At 40.5% G+C, this 15,262-nt stretch overlaps 1 long non-coding RNA gene across 1 annotated transcript; it reads left to right on the forward strand.

Moving 5' to 3' along the window:
• Positions 1-2,095: 2,095 nt before the first annotated feature.
• Positions 2,096-10,428, forward strand: LOC148146651 (uncharacterized). Its single transcript, XR_015760644.1, has 4 exons — positions 2,096-2,212; positions 2,455-2,606; positions 9,188-9,234; positions 10,314-10,428. It is a non-coding gene; the product is annotated as an uncharacterized LOC148146651 (long non-coding RNA).
• Positions 10,429-15,262: the final 4,834 nt, after the last annotated feature.

The raw sequence follows: 15,262 nt of genomic DNA on the forward strand, positions 1-15,262 counted from the left end.
ATCACTTTCAATTTTGATTGTCCAACATTTGCAGTTCTCATTTTCTCCATTATTGTGGACTGTCCCCTCTGCACACTGAACAGGCAATTATCACCAGAAACTCAAGGTTAATGGAGGTCATCGCTCGGTTCTGGAAATTTGAATTTGATGAATATCTTTCTTTTAAGAAAAAAAACATTAAAATTCTGGAAATATTCATTCGTTCCCTGAGTTATTGCTTTGTTTCGTGGATTCGGCAGCCTGATGATAAAGTGAGAATGACTCAATAGCTCTTAGACACAGAGTATTCCAGGCTTCCAAGCTGCATGTCCTTTGCGTTACTTCGGGGATTCTTCTTGAACAGTTAGATGAAATAAGGGAATGAGTTGTCTTTTGGACGTGTAAAAGTTTTGCTATCACAAAGCCGTTTTTGAGGCAGTTCAGGGAGTACTCAATTCTTTGTGGTAGAGGAACTATAGGCGAGGACAGGAGAGAATGTAAAAGAGGAGGTGGTGTTATTTATTAAATAATTTATAGTGAGGTACTGCAGTAAGAAGGGAAGGTAACTTGCAGGTACTTCAAAGTGGGTAGCGATAAGGATCAAAATGATGAATACACACTTTTTGGGATATATTATAAACAGCCAGTGGAAAGAAAACAATTGAGTAGATATATAACCAATTCACAGAAAAATGTAAAACAGTGATAGGATTATTATTTTCAGTCATTTCAGTTCTGAAGATTCATTATGGCAGTGATAACTTTTCTACGAGGTAACAGATGGTTTGAAATTTATTGCAGAGATATTTGTACGTCAACATGTGGAAGATACAACTAGTGACGCTGGAATGCCGTGCCCTCATGGTGAGAAATGAAGCCAGTCAGTTGTTCCAGATTGGATTTGGAGAGCATTATAAGATCAGTGACTGCGACGTCGTGCATTTTAAGTTTGGTAAGGAAGACAAAACAAAGTTCTGAAAAGTACAGGGAAATTGGATTGTGGTGGCAGACTTTATTAAAAATGAGACAGAATTTCACCAAAATGCAGTAAAATGTGGGTAAAACTGTAGCAGAACAGGGTGGGGCGGGGGTTTGGGATCACATGATCAAAATGGAATTGATGAGAGTGTCAGCCAAACATGTTACGCTGAATATGAAATTTAGTTAACAAGTACATAGAACCGTGGGTGTAAACACACATTCAGAATCGAATAAAAAATGGAAAGAGAAGCTTAAAGCAGGTATAAAGTGAGCAGAGCATTGGGGTGCTAGTAGAGTACAGAAGTGTTGGGTTAAAATGAAGAAAATAAGTAGAAGAGCAAAAGGGGGTGTGATAAAAGATTAGAGCGTAAGATTAGCAAGAACAAAGGTCTTTTATCAGTTTATTCAGGGAAGGAGAATAACAAGAGAAAGAATGGTGATTATTAGGGACAAAGGAGGCAGCATGTGCATGGAGCAAGAGAATGTGCTTAATACGGACTTCATACCATTCTTCACTTTGGAGAAGCAGTTACTGAATTCAGGGATAGTGACAGTGTGATCAAATTGACACGGAAGCTAAGGACAAATTGGAATTTAATGCAGTATAAAGAGTGGCAAATCCCCAGATCAGGATGTGCTGTATTTTAGGGTGATGAGGGAGATAATGGAGGAAATTGCAAAGTCAGCACCTTTTCTGTTTTGTTTTGCCTCTGGCCACAGAGGTGGTTTGATCGGACAGGACAACATTTATCGTAGTTTCACACACAGCGCTAGAAAAAAATCTCCGTCATACCTGTGGGCAAAGTGAACCTTTAACCCTTCCCTGCTTTTTTAACCACCCCTAGGGAAATAGACGTGTTAATTTAAACTTACTGATTATTTCGAGCTGCTGAAATCACCTGAGACATCTTCAGGCGAGTACTCAGTCTCCCCAGATGGCCCTTTTGTATCCAGCAGGACAGCAGTACTTACTCTCAGAGTTTGTTAAACTCCGACAGTGGATTCACGCAATAGTAGAACTACTTCCTGCCATGCTAAAAAAAGCAACAGCAGAAAGTGCAGCTCCTGGAACGACGACTAGAGGCAGTGAAAGAAAAGACTGCGGCATCGGAGAACCTGGCTGATGTCTCGGGAGGAAAAACCCAAACGCTGTAAGACCAGGTTTGGGTCCTTCAGGATGAAGTCAATAATCTCGAATTTAAAAATAGAAGAGCAAACTTACGGATCTTGAGCCTCCCAGAACGTGAAGAAGGTAAGTATCTCGCGGGCTTCCTGCAGAAGTTTCTGCAGTTAGAGTTGGAGTCGGACCTAGCATGTGTGGAGCATGCCAACCGCATCACAACACGCAGGTCCAGGCTGGAACAGCGGGCCTGTGTGGTCCTAGTGCAGCTCCAGTATTATAAAGAAAAACGGTTTAGAGTGGAAGCACCAACAAGACTGGAAATAATTCACAAGTTTTACTGTATTAAATTTGAAATAAAATGCTTTTTCAAGATTTTTCAGGAGCCCTGGTCAAGAGGAGAAGAACTTTTGATGATGTTAAAAAAGAATTATGGAAACTAAACATCCAATACTCCATGAACTACCCAACCATCTTGCGTCTCGCCCATGTGGGAACAGTATATAAATTTGACTACACTGGAAAGGTGAAGGAGTTTGTGAAATCTCTGAAATGAAGTATCTGAGTTGGGATGGAAGTGAAGCGGTCTTTATTGCAAACAATGCTTTGGATTTTTTTTTCGAATTACCCCCATTTCTGTTTTGCTTTCCTCCTCTACCTCTTCCCCATTCTTTTGGTGATTATTGGTTGTACATATATAGTCTTGTTGGAAATTTGTTAATTTAGAAGTATGTTATATATTGGTCGATGAGGTAATATCTGTGATCCCTTTTTCTTAATGCTGACTCTTTGATTTTGCATTTTGGATAACTATTTTTGTGACTAAGAAATGTGAGGCGGTGGGAGAAATGGGTATCCACTATTTCAGAATTTAAATAGCAAGACTTTGCTATTTATGAATTGCTTGGGGCTACGGCACGGCCTCAGCTAGCGGGGGTTAAGATGGAATGAGGGATTGTGTAGGGTGCCCCCTATCCACAGGGGGACGATCCCGAGCGAATGAGGGATTATTTGGGTATTTGTTTCAGTTAAACATCGTTGTTTCTAGAGGAATAGTTCTTCGGTTTCATAGAGTTAGTATATTTATAGTTCGCCAAACCTCAGATAAGCTCCTTCCTCCAGGGAATCCACGGGCTGTCCTAGATGACAATGGCTAGTGATTTGTTCAGGTGGTGCACCTGGAATATAAAAGGGAGTCATTATCCTATTAAAAGAAAGAAGGTCTTGTCGAACATCAGGAAGGAAATGGTGATATTGCCCTGCTGCTTGAGATGCACCGAACTGACAAGGAATATATGAAACCACAGCAGGGGATTATGACAAGATGTTTTTCTCAATCTTCCATTCGAAGAGTAGAGGAATAGCGGTACTGGTAAGAAGAAACCTCCCCTTCCAAGTAATGGAACAGATTAAGGTTCATCATGGAAGGTTTATTATTTTGAAAGCCCTAATACACGGTGAAGAATACAGTGTTCTGAATGCGTATTGTCTCCCGTCGCACCCTCTTATATTTCTATTCGATGCAGTGGCTAAATTAATTAATTTTGGTGTTCATCCTATGATTATTGGAAATTATTTCAATCACCTTATAGAACCAGAGATTGAAAGGGTGCAAACGGGCCTGGCAGGTATGCCTGCACAATCTAAACAGTTGGTGGACATGCGTGATGAGTTTGCATTAGTCGTCGAGTGGAGGTATCTCTACCCTAACGGAAGAGATTTCACATTCTATTCCAACCCACACAAATATCATATGCGAATTGATATGTATTTAATACCACTGGATGGTCTGGATAGAATATTTCTGCGTAAAATAGGAAATATCGCTCTTTCAGATCATGTACCAGTATACTTAGATGTTAAAGCAAAGGGCAGTGGAGCAAATGCATGTCACTGGTGCATGGATTCATTTTTGTTAGCGGATACTAAATTTCTCGAATATATTGCAAGGGAATTCAGGATCGTTTGGGATATTAATTCAGATACGGCGAGCAATGCAGCAATACTTTGGGAGATCACTAAGGCATATTTAGGAGGTCTGATTATTTTATATTTGGCTACTAGAAAAAGGCAGAGGGAGGAGCAGCAGGATTTGCTGAGGCCAGACTGAAGCTAGCTGAGAAAACATATTATAATGGGGGTGGCACAGAGGCACAGTGGTTAGCACTGTTGCCTAACAATGCCAGAGACCTGGCTTCAGTTCCTGCCTCGGGCAATGGTCTGTGTGGAATTTGCACATTCTCCTTGAGTGCTCCGGTTTCCTCCCACAGTCCAAAGATGTGCAAGTTAGTTGAATTGACCATGCTAAATTGCCCGTAGTGTTCAGTGAAGGGGTAAATGTAGGGGAACGGGACTGGTGGGTGGCTCTTCAGAGGGTCGCTGTCGACTTGTTGGGCCGAAGGCCTTGTGTCCACACTGCAAGAAAGCTAATCTAATCATAATAAACAGTTATTAATTACACGTCAGCGGGTCACTGCTCTCTGGGCTGTTCTCTACTCAAAACACACACAAGTGCGTGAAAAAGTGATCTCCTTTGCCAGACAATGACTGTTCGAATTCTGAGATCAGTCTGGTAAATATCTGGCTTATTTAGCTAGGATACAAAAAGCCTTCCAATCTATTAGCTCTGTCAGGGAGAGGACTGGTACTGATTACCAGTGATTCGAAAAAGATCAATGCAAGGTTTAGGGAATTTTTTGAAGAGATACATTTATTGGAGGGAAGCGAACATGTTACAATAGGAATGCAGCTTTTTCTTGAAAATCTCGATATCCCCAATGTGAGTAAAGAGCAGGCTTCCCTTTTGAATGCGCCTCTAACAGTACAGGAAGTGCAGGAAGCAATAAGATATCTCCAAAGTAGGAAAGCACTGGGGCCAGATGAATTCCCAACTGACTTTTAAAAGTAATGCATCAACATATTAGTGGAACCAGTTCTGTGGATGTCCAAATACTCTTATGCTCAGGATTGTCTACCGTCTAATCTTATGGAAGCTAATATGTCCCTTATTTTAAAAAAAGGGAAGTACCCCGAAGAATGTACTTCATATATCATGAAGGCAAGCATGCAGGTACAGCAGGTAGTGAAGAAGGCTAATAGCATGCTGGCCTTCATAACAAGAGGAATTGAGTATAGAAGCAAAGAGGTGCTTCTGCAGCTGTACAGGGCCCTGGTGAGACCACACTGGAGTACTGTGTGCAGTTCTGGTCTCCAAATTTGAGGAAAGACATTTTGGCTATTGAGGGAGTGCAGTGTAGGTTCACGAGGTCAATTCCTGGAATGGCGGGATTACCTTACACTGAAAGACTGAAGCAACTGGGCTTGTATACCCTTGAGTTTAGAAGACTGGGAGGGGATCTGATTGAGTCATATAAGATTATGAAAGGATTGGACACTCTGGCAGCAGAAAACATGTTTCCGCTGACTGGTGAGTGCCAAACCAAAGGACACAGCTTAAAAGTACGGGGTAGACCATTTAGGACAGAGATGAGGAGAAACTTCTTCACCCAGAGAGTGGTGGCTGTGTGGAATGCTCTGCCCCAGAGGACAGTGGACGCCCAGTCTCTGGATTCATTTAAGAAAGAGTTGTATAGAGCTCTCAAAGATAGTGGAATCAAGGGTTATGGAGATAAGGCAGGAAGAGGATATTGATTAGGAATGATCAGCCATGATCATATTGAATGGCGGTGCAGGCTCGAAGGGCTGAATGGCCTACTCCTGCAACTATTGTCGATTGTCTATTGTCTATATATAGACCAATTGCGCTACTGAATGTAGATTTCAAAATTTTATCGAAGGTATTGGATCTGAGGTTAGAGAAAGTTTTGCCCCATGTTATAAAAGAAGTAAAAACAGGTTGCATTAAGGATCACAATTCCACCAGCAATATTAGGAGAGTACTAAATACAGCACAGGTTTGTCAGCAAACATTGATTCCAGGGTTGGTAGTCTCCTTAGATGCAGAAAAAGTCTTTGAATGGACAGAATGTCCATCTTTATTTCACGTTATGGAACATTTTGGTTTGAGGTGAATCCTTTGCCAGATGGGTAGAAGTACTGTATAATGATCCTAAGGGGTCAGTTATTACAAACGATATTAAGTAAAAAAAATATGAGAAGAGGTAGTCGGCAGTGATGCCTTTTACCACTTCTGCTATTAACTTTGGCGATTGAACCATTAGCCTAAACTATTAGAAGAGACTTTGAAACAGTAGTGTCAAATGTGGGAAAAGGGGGAACATAAGTTTACTGAATATGCTGGTGATGCCCTTTAATTCTTGGCCGAACCGGAGAAGTCTATTCCCAGCTGATCCAATCATTTAATTTACATGGTAGTTTTTTGGGTTATAGGATCAATTTCAAAAATCAGATGTCCTGCTGGTAGGGGGCTTAGTGGAGATGACTAACTTGAAGGAAAAAGTGCAATTCTCGTTTAGGTTGTCACAAAAACTTTTATTACCCCTTCCTTCCACCCCTTATATAAGGCGAACTTAGTCCAATTACTAGAGAATATCAAACTGGATTTGCAGCAAAGGAATGGATTACTGTCATCATGGTTGGTCGGAATAGCTTTGATCAAGATGAATGTCCTTCCCTGACTGCTATATCCCATAAGAATACTCTCACAACAGTTATTCCGGTTTTGAGGATAGTGAAGAAGGCGTTTGATATACTTTCCTATATTGGTCAGAGCATTGACTGCAGGAGATGAGAGGTCGTGTTGCGGCTGTACAGGACGTTGGCTGGTCACTTTTGGAGTATAACATGCTGTTCTGGTATCCTTCTTATTAGAGGGATGTTGTGGAGTCTGGCAGGGTCCAGAGGGGATTTGCGGGGATGTTGCCTGGGTTGGAGGATTTGGGCTACGGGAAGAGGCTGGGTGGGCTGTTTTCCCTGGAGTGTCGGAGGCGAGGGAGTGACCTTATAGAGGGCTGTGAAGTCAAGGGTGGCATGAATGGGATGGGTCGTCAGGGGCTTTTTTCTCTGGGGTAGTGTGTCTGGAGCTGGTGGACGTGTGTTTGGGGTGAGAGAGGAAGGATATAGAGAAGGCCTGGGGGCAACCTTTTCACACGGTGGTTGGTGGATGTATAGGTGAGCTGCCTGAGGGAGTCTTATTATACCATTTAAAAGGCAGCTGGAGTATATGAATAGGAAGAGTTTAGAGGGATATTGCTGGCAAATGGTACTAGATTAGGTTTGGATACCTGGTCGGCATGGACGCATTAGACCGGAGGGTCTGTCTCGGTGCTGAACATCTCTATAACTCGATTATAGCTCCTAAAGAAGGAGGCTGTAGTGGACGAGCACGTCGGGACCAGTGGCCATAGTTTTATTAATGTTAAAGTAGTATTGCAAGGGGCAAAGCTGGTCGACAGAATTTTGATGGAAATATACAGGATCATGCAGGGATTTATTCGAGTAGTTTGTTTGCAAGCAAACGTCCTCTAGCAGGTGCGAGGTCTTTAAAGGCTACATAGCTGGAGTTCAATGTTTATGTGTTACTGTGAGGGTGATGCGAAAAGTTGGCAGATATATGGAACCCTGAATGACGAAAGGTATTGAGGCTTTCACCTGAAAATGGAGAAGGCATTGCTTAGGCACTGACAGCTCGAGATAGACAGGAGATACAGAAGTTTATTGACGAAACAAATCAGGAGGGCAAAAAGGAGGCGCGACGTAGCCTTGGCTGAGAAGATTAGGGGCATCCAAAGTGGTACTGTAAGAAATCTGAAAGAAAAAGAATAACTACAGAGAGAGTAGGACCGCCAAGAAATAAAGTGGACATGTATGCGCAGAACCACAAGAGATGGGCAAGGTCCTCAATGAATACTTCTCCTCTGTGTTACCCTGGAGAAAGACATGAAGACTTGGGAAATTTGGGAAGTTCATTGTGATAGCTTGTCGGCTGTCCATGGCACAGTAGAGAAGCTGTTGGACGAATTAGATGTATGAAAGTGAATTAATCTCTGGTCCTGAGCACGCATATCCAAGAACATTGGAAGCAGTTAGAGAAAACTTTGTGAGAGCCTGGCTGATTATTGTGCATAATCATTTACCACGGGTGAGCTCCCTGATACCTGGGAAGCAGCAAACGTTGTGATCTTATTCAAGAAGGACTGCAACAAATGCCTGAAACCTATAGACGAGTAAGGCTAACATCTGTGGTTACTTGAAAATATTCTGAGGGATATGATATGCATGTTTTCGGAAAGGGCTAATTAGGAGTAGTCAGTATGGCGTTGTGAGGGCAAAATCATGCCTAACGAATTTGTTGCAGTTCAATCATGACGTGACTGGGAAAGTGGACGAGGGCAGGGCCTCGGTGTCCAAACGTGTGTTGCTGGAAAAGATCAGCTAGTCAAGCTACTTCCGAGGAGCAGGAAAATCGACATTTCGTGCATATTCTGTCAGGTTATACATCTTTTCTGTTTGAAGTTTGGGCTGGCGGAATTGGAGGGATTTATTGGGAGGTTGGAGCTCTCTCTCTACCGACATGGGGCTTCACAGAGCTACGTAAACTATCAAAGAATCATAGAGTTCGACAGCACGGAGATAGGCCCGACAGCAATAAATGCCCCATGCTCCCAAAATGTCCATTCACGCTAACCATATTTCCCTGCACCTAGCCCCTCACCTTCTAATGAATACAAAATGAGAAGGATGGTACATTTTGGGAAATGTTTTTTTGCCTTTCTAATAACTCTGTCTCAAGTATAGCCACGCTAACAGCATCACCAATATTGCCAATGGACATAGTTGAAGATGCTGGGGAGGCGATGGCTTCGTGGTATTATTCTGGATGTACGTTTGCTCATTGAGCTGAAAGGTTCATTTTCAGACGTTTCATGACCATACCAGGTAACATCTTCAGGAGCCTCCGGGTGAAGCACTGATGGTGTAGCCCTCTTTCTATTTATATGTTTGGGGTTCTTTGGGTTGGTGATGCATTTCCTGTGGTGACTTCATTTCCTTTCGTGATGGCATTTCTTGTTCTTTCTCTCAGGATATGTTAATGATGTCCAATTCAATGAGTTTGTTGAAAGATTTCTGGTTGGAATGCCATGCTTGTATGAATTATCATGCGTGTCTCTGTTTGACTTGTCCTAGGATGGATCAGTTGTCCCTGTAGAAATGGTATCCCTTCTCATCCGTATGTAAGTATACTAGTAAGAGCGAGTCATGTCTTTTTGTGTTATGTTGATGTTTGTGTATCCTGGTGGCTAGTTTTCTGCCTGTTTGTCCAAAGTAATGTTTGTTACCATTTTTGCAGACTGTGTCGTTTGATTACTCAATCTTTTTGAATGCATTGTATCGGTGATTCTCTTCTGCTCTGCTGTAGTTCTTCTGTGCTGCGATATGTGGTGGTTCGTTGAAATGATGTTCTGCTGCAGCTTCGTTTGTAGATGTTGGGATAATTGCTTCTGCAGTTCAATATTTGTTCCAAATGTTTTGTTTTCTGGGAGACGCTGGTTTGAAGTTCACTGTTGGCTGTTCGCTCAAGTGCAAAATCTAGGAATGCCCGTTTGCTGTTGTTTTCTTCCTCCTTCATGATTCTTATGCTGACAAGGGTATTATTGACAGTGTTCAAGGGTTTCTCTAATTTGTTTTGATTAGTGATGACGAAGATGTCATCCACGTAGCAGACCAAAGGTTGGATTGGGTGGTTGGCAGAGCCATTTGTTTCATTCTTTGCATTACTACCTCTGCTAAGAACCCTGATATCGGATGTTTATTTGGTTTGTCTGTAGGTTTTATCGTTGAATGTGAAGTTAAAGCATAGGTCTACTTGTTTGACGATATTGTGCTTGCTAAGAAGTTGGTCTTGCTTGGTGAACATATAATTGGTTCTTGTAACAGTGCAGTCAGTGTTTCCTTGGCCAGGTTGATGTTCATGGATTTGAACATTGCTGTTACATCATAGCAGACCATTATTTTATCTTCTTCTACATTGGTGTCCTTGGTGGTCTTTAGGAATTCTAGGGTGGAATGGATGAAGTGGCGTGAATCTTCTACTAAGTCTTAGTCTATAGTGTAGCTCCTTAGCCAATCTTGGTGTTGCAGGTCGTGAGACTATGGTCTGAACGGGACCTCCTTGGTTTTTACTATTAGATAATCCGTAGAAGCGTGGTGTCTTCGATCACTCTCATTTCATTTTTTGCAAGTCAGTCTGATTTATTTTTTCCAGATTTCGGAAATTTTTGACTAGTGCTGTGATTCGGTTTTGTCGTTGTAGGGACGGATGTATCGCTACTTGTTGGAAAGTGTTGGTATCTGAACGTAGTGCGCTCGCTTTCTCAATGTAGTCGCTTTGATTTAAAATGATTGTCAATCGTCCTTTGTCTGCAGGTAGGATAACAATGTTTTTTCTATATATTTTAGTATTTGCTGTGCGTTCCTTTCTTCTGGATTGAATGTGTTCCTTCTTTTTTCCTGCTTAAATATGGTGCGACTGCCTGTCTGATTATTTGATAGGTTTGTTCTGCTCTACAAAACCATGCAACCCAAACTTTGGGTCCAATACGTGGACGATACCTTCGTCATCACGAAACGAAATAAATTGGAGGAAACATTGAGAACAATTAATAATACTCTTACTGGCATAAGATTCACTTAAGAGATGGAAAACAATTTTAAAAACAACTATTTCTAGATGTTACCATGGAACTAACAACCAATGGGGAACTTCAAAACGGCGTTTACAGGAAAAACAACATATACAGACCAAATATTGAAGCAAACATCCTAACATGCACAAACGAAGCTGCATTAGAACATTATTTCAATGAGCCACCACACATTGCAGCGCAGAAGAAATATGCAGAGCAGCGGAAAATCATCTATACCGTGTAGTCAAAAAGAATGGGCACCCAATTAACACAGTCCATCGATCTCTCAATGACAAATGCAAACAAGCAATCAAAACATATACAGAAACGAAACCACTCTCCCTTACATGAAGGACAACGCGGAAATGACGACCAGACAACCCAAACTCCTTGTCATTATGGCTGCTCACATATCCACTAACACACTAAAACATCAGTTAATGAAATTGTACGACCTGACGCAGAAAACAAGCAAAACTAATGACATTTAGAAAATACCTTGCAAGAACAGTAATAAGCATTACTTTGGACAACTGGGCAGAAATGTCGCCACCAGGATATACGAACATCAACGTGCCACGAAAGGCATGACCCACTCTCACTAGTATCCTTACATATGAGTGATAAGCGACACCACTATCCATCCCAGAGAGACGCACAAGAATTCCTAGAAGCATAGCATTTCAACCAGAACTCTATCAACAAGCGCATTGATTTCGATGCCCTTTACCACCCCTGAGAAAAACAACAGGAAATGTCGTCACCATAGTAAATGACATCACCTTAGGAAATGAATCACCAACCCATGGACAGACAAACTTGTCTATATAGAATGCAGACTACATCTCCACTGCTTCTTCCGGAATCTTACTGAAGGTGTTACCCACTATGGTGAGGAAACGTCTCAAAATGAACTTTCCAGCTCAACAAGCAAACCTACATCTAGAATCTCAACCTGAGCTACAAATGTTTTCAAAACTAATTAGCGATACTATCTCCAAACTATTAATCCAGTACCCAGGAAATGACTCACACCTGGGAATCCGATCGCACCAGAGCGAATGTTGGAAATTAACTTCAATAAAATAACAGGGTAGAAGAGTAAAATGAAACTATGAAACCATTGTCAATTGTCAGAAAATCCTTCCTGACACTCTAATGTCCTTCATAGAAGGAAACCTACCATCTTCACCTGGTCGGCCTTACATGTGACTCTAGATCCACATCAATGTGTTTGACTCTCAATTGACCTTTGAAATGTCCAAGCCAGCCACTCAGTTGTATCCAGTACTACAAAGAAATAAAATTGGATGGACCTACAAACCATGCACTGCAGTGACTCAGCAAGGTGACTCACCAACATCTTCTCAAGGACAATGAGAAAAGGGAAATCATGCTGTACTAGCATCCCATTATAGAATAAAAGAAGATGATCACTCTCAGAGAAGAGATATAAAGGGACATAACTCTCTTTAAACTGGGACATTGACGTATACATTACATAGTTTTGACGTTCTGGAATATGGGAAAAGGACAAAAAAATGACTAAGATAATCTCTTATTTTAGACTTCCAGTCCAGCTGATCATCAATAATCCCTTGCTTGCTTCTTTATTTTCTATATTTCTCTATCTCAATCTATTCTCCCCTCATAACCGACATTCCTGTCACACGATTTACTAACTTCATTCAGTTCTGACGGACAGACGCAAAGTTCCAACTGTTTTTCACTCGATCTGAAGCTGACAAATTTGCTCAGTTTACCTTGCGTTCTCGCACTGTTTTTGATTCTGTTATCTAGCATCATTCTTTGTTTCATTTAACATTTAATTTTGTTATAAAATGGTATGGCTGCATCGCTGCGAATGGTACATTTGTTTAACTCATTAAATGTCCTTTACTGTGAGGCCATTCCAGAAGGTCGTAAAGAACCAAGCAATTTACATTGGTCAATCTCAATCCAGCCCAGGTAATAACGTTAGATTTCTTCACTTTTCATTACCTATGCACAATAATGTAAAAACGGAAAAATAATATATGTACATGCATATCAAACATATAAAAACTAAAATAAATCAACCATTTAGCTCATTAACTCAATAAAAATATTTCTCACCAATAAATTCCTAAAGGACAAATGGCTTCTCCAGAGGTGAACATATGTAGGATTCCCCAGAATAAATGCACAGTTTCTTATTTTATTTAAGAAAGTTGTATTTATACAAACAAAAAGAAACATTTGCAGTTTAAAAACAAGAAACATTTTAAAACATGTGCAAACTTTGTTCTAATTACATTGTAGCCCATCCTTAAAAAGCTCGATAAATAATGGTTTATTTAAAAAACCGTAATTTTTTGGTTTGTTTTTGCATGTTAATAAAACAAAATGGAAAAACAATCCTTTATTAATAAACTATAATGACTGCACTAACTCAAAACAAAAAGACAATACATCCATAACCATGCTGCAAACCCAGGAACAGCTGTAAGATATATGTTGCTCTAAGAACATTTTCTCAAACGTCTTTAAATATGTAAAACAGTTGGCATACATTCGATATGAATTGATCTCCCACACTGTGTCTCTTTGTATATTTTAATTGAATCTACATGTACATCACTTCAGCACTTTCAAGCAAGTTCATGGGACTGTGTCCATTCTGCAGACAAAAATAAATCGTTCAGCTCTGACTATTGTAGCGAATGTTTCAAAACTCATTATCCACGTCGACAGAAAATACAGGCCTTGCATTCAAAAACACCGAAATCTATTCCAAATTTAATTAAGTACAAGTTTTATAAATAAAACATACAGAGTGGCACAGTATAAAAGGATAATTCAGCTCCATGTCCAAAATAGTGTTCGTGGCGCCCTCACAGCAAGAACTTAACTGTACCAAAATGTGAAGAGCAAAAGACTGGAATCCTCAGTTCTTCTTCTGTGAATAATATCTGAACAACAAGAAGAAAATGATTGCTTCTTTGTGATGATGATGATTATGATAATGTTAGGGATGGAGTTTGGGGTCAATGATGCATAATATTGTGGATGACACATTGATTAGCTGCGTAGTTCATAGTGAGCAGTCAAGTGTTAGGTTACAGGATGATCCAGACCAGCAATGATCAATGGCCGATGAAATGTGATTGATAAGCACAAGGTGATGCATTTCATAAGTAACAGGACAAGAGCGTATTCAAACTATAAAGAGGCAGTAGCTTTTTTTTGAAGCAGAGAAGGTTGAAATGGGTTCCTGATCAAAGTGTTTAAGAGCATGACAGGAATAGACAGTTTGAAACAGAGAACGGTTTATAGTCTTTCTCGAAGGCTCAATAACAAGGAGACACAATATTAAAGTGAAAGTGGTCTCTCCATTTATCTGTAAAACATAATTCGACATTTAGGTTGAATTTAGATTCCACCATCGGCCGTGGCAGCATTTGATCTCGAGTCCATCGTACATTAACTGATTATCAATTGGCGATAATACCACAAGACCTTCGGGGTCATCTTATCAGAGGCTTCCTTGTTAAGATATGACAGGACGTTTCGCCTTTGTACAATTGTTCTTCCACTCAGGAAGATACTTTAATTGATGATTTCTTAACTATCTCCATTCTATTGTCCAACTTTTCTATTCTTTAACGTTTTGCCAAATCCACTCCGGCCAATCGTTCCTCAGGCTTATAGAATTATCATTGCCCAATACTAACGCTCTCGTATGTATCTCTGTCTTCAGTCTTCCAATCTGAATCTGAAACTCTGCATTCTGGTGTCACTCTTTCCTATAGGATCGTGTACTGCAAGACGATTTGTCATTTCTTCCTCATTACATAATACTAACACTAAAAAATCCGTTCTCTGACTGCTTAATTGATCAATTAAGCCAATATCCATAAGCAAATTGTCCATAATTATTAGTGTGCTCTTCTCACAGGTCATTCTTAGTCCCTCGTTTATGCTATTCGATACTTTGCATGTACATTTGGTGAAGGGGAAGAGGTGGAGAGTTCTGGGCTTGACATAACTTCGACCAATGGTTTCCTTTCCAAGTGTTTTATTTCGACCCAGACTGACTTATCATTTTAGTCTGTCGTGAAAATATAATGTCTTAATACAGCCTTGCGAACTTCCTTCTCCAAAACATCAACTTCCTCACTGTTCCTTCTTGACTGAATATTGAGTACATTTGTTCATTAAACTCCCCAGTCTTGACATTCCTGTAGCTAGGTTTCAGTTATCCCCACAAGGCCATCCCCCTTTGTCACTGTTTATGCTGTCAGCGGATTCATTTTTTGTGTGCCAAATACTGCATACATTATTGATAAGCTATTTAAATAAATGTCACTGACCTTGTCTGCCTCCTTTATTTCTTTTGCACTACACTTTCCACGCACGCCATAAAGACTATCATGCGAACTTATTGAGTTACAAATCACACTACATCAGATTATAGACCAATAGGTTTATTTGGAGACACTAGCTTTCGGAGTGCTGCTCCTTCATCAGGTGTTTGCTGAGTTTAAGATCATAAGACCCAAATTTTATAGCAAAGGATTACAGTGTCGTGCAACTG

Source organism: Chiloscyllium plagiosum, unplaced genomic scaffold (assembly GCF_037043375.1).
Source record: "Chiloscyllium plagiosum isolate Xiang-an unplaced genomic scaffold, Cpla_swu_hap1 HiC_scaffold_20, whole genome shotgun sequence".
In the NCBI taxonomy this organism is placed as follows: Eukaryota; Metazoa; Chordata; class Chondrichthyes; order Orectolobiformes; family Hemiscylliidae; genus Chiloscyllium; species Chiloscyllium plagiosum.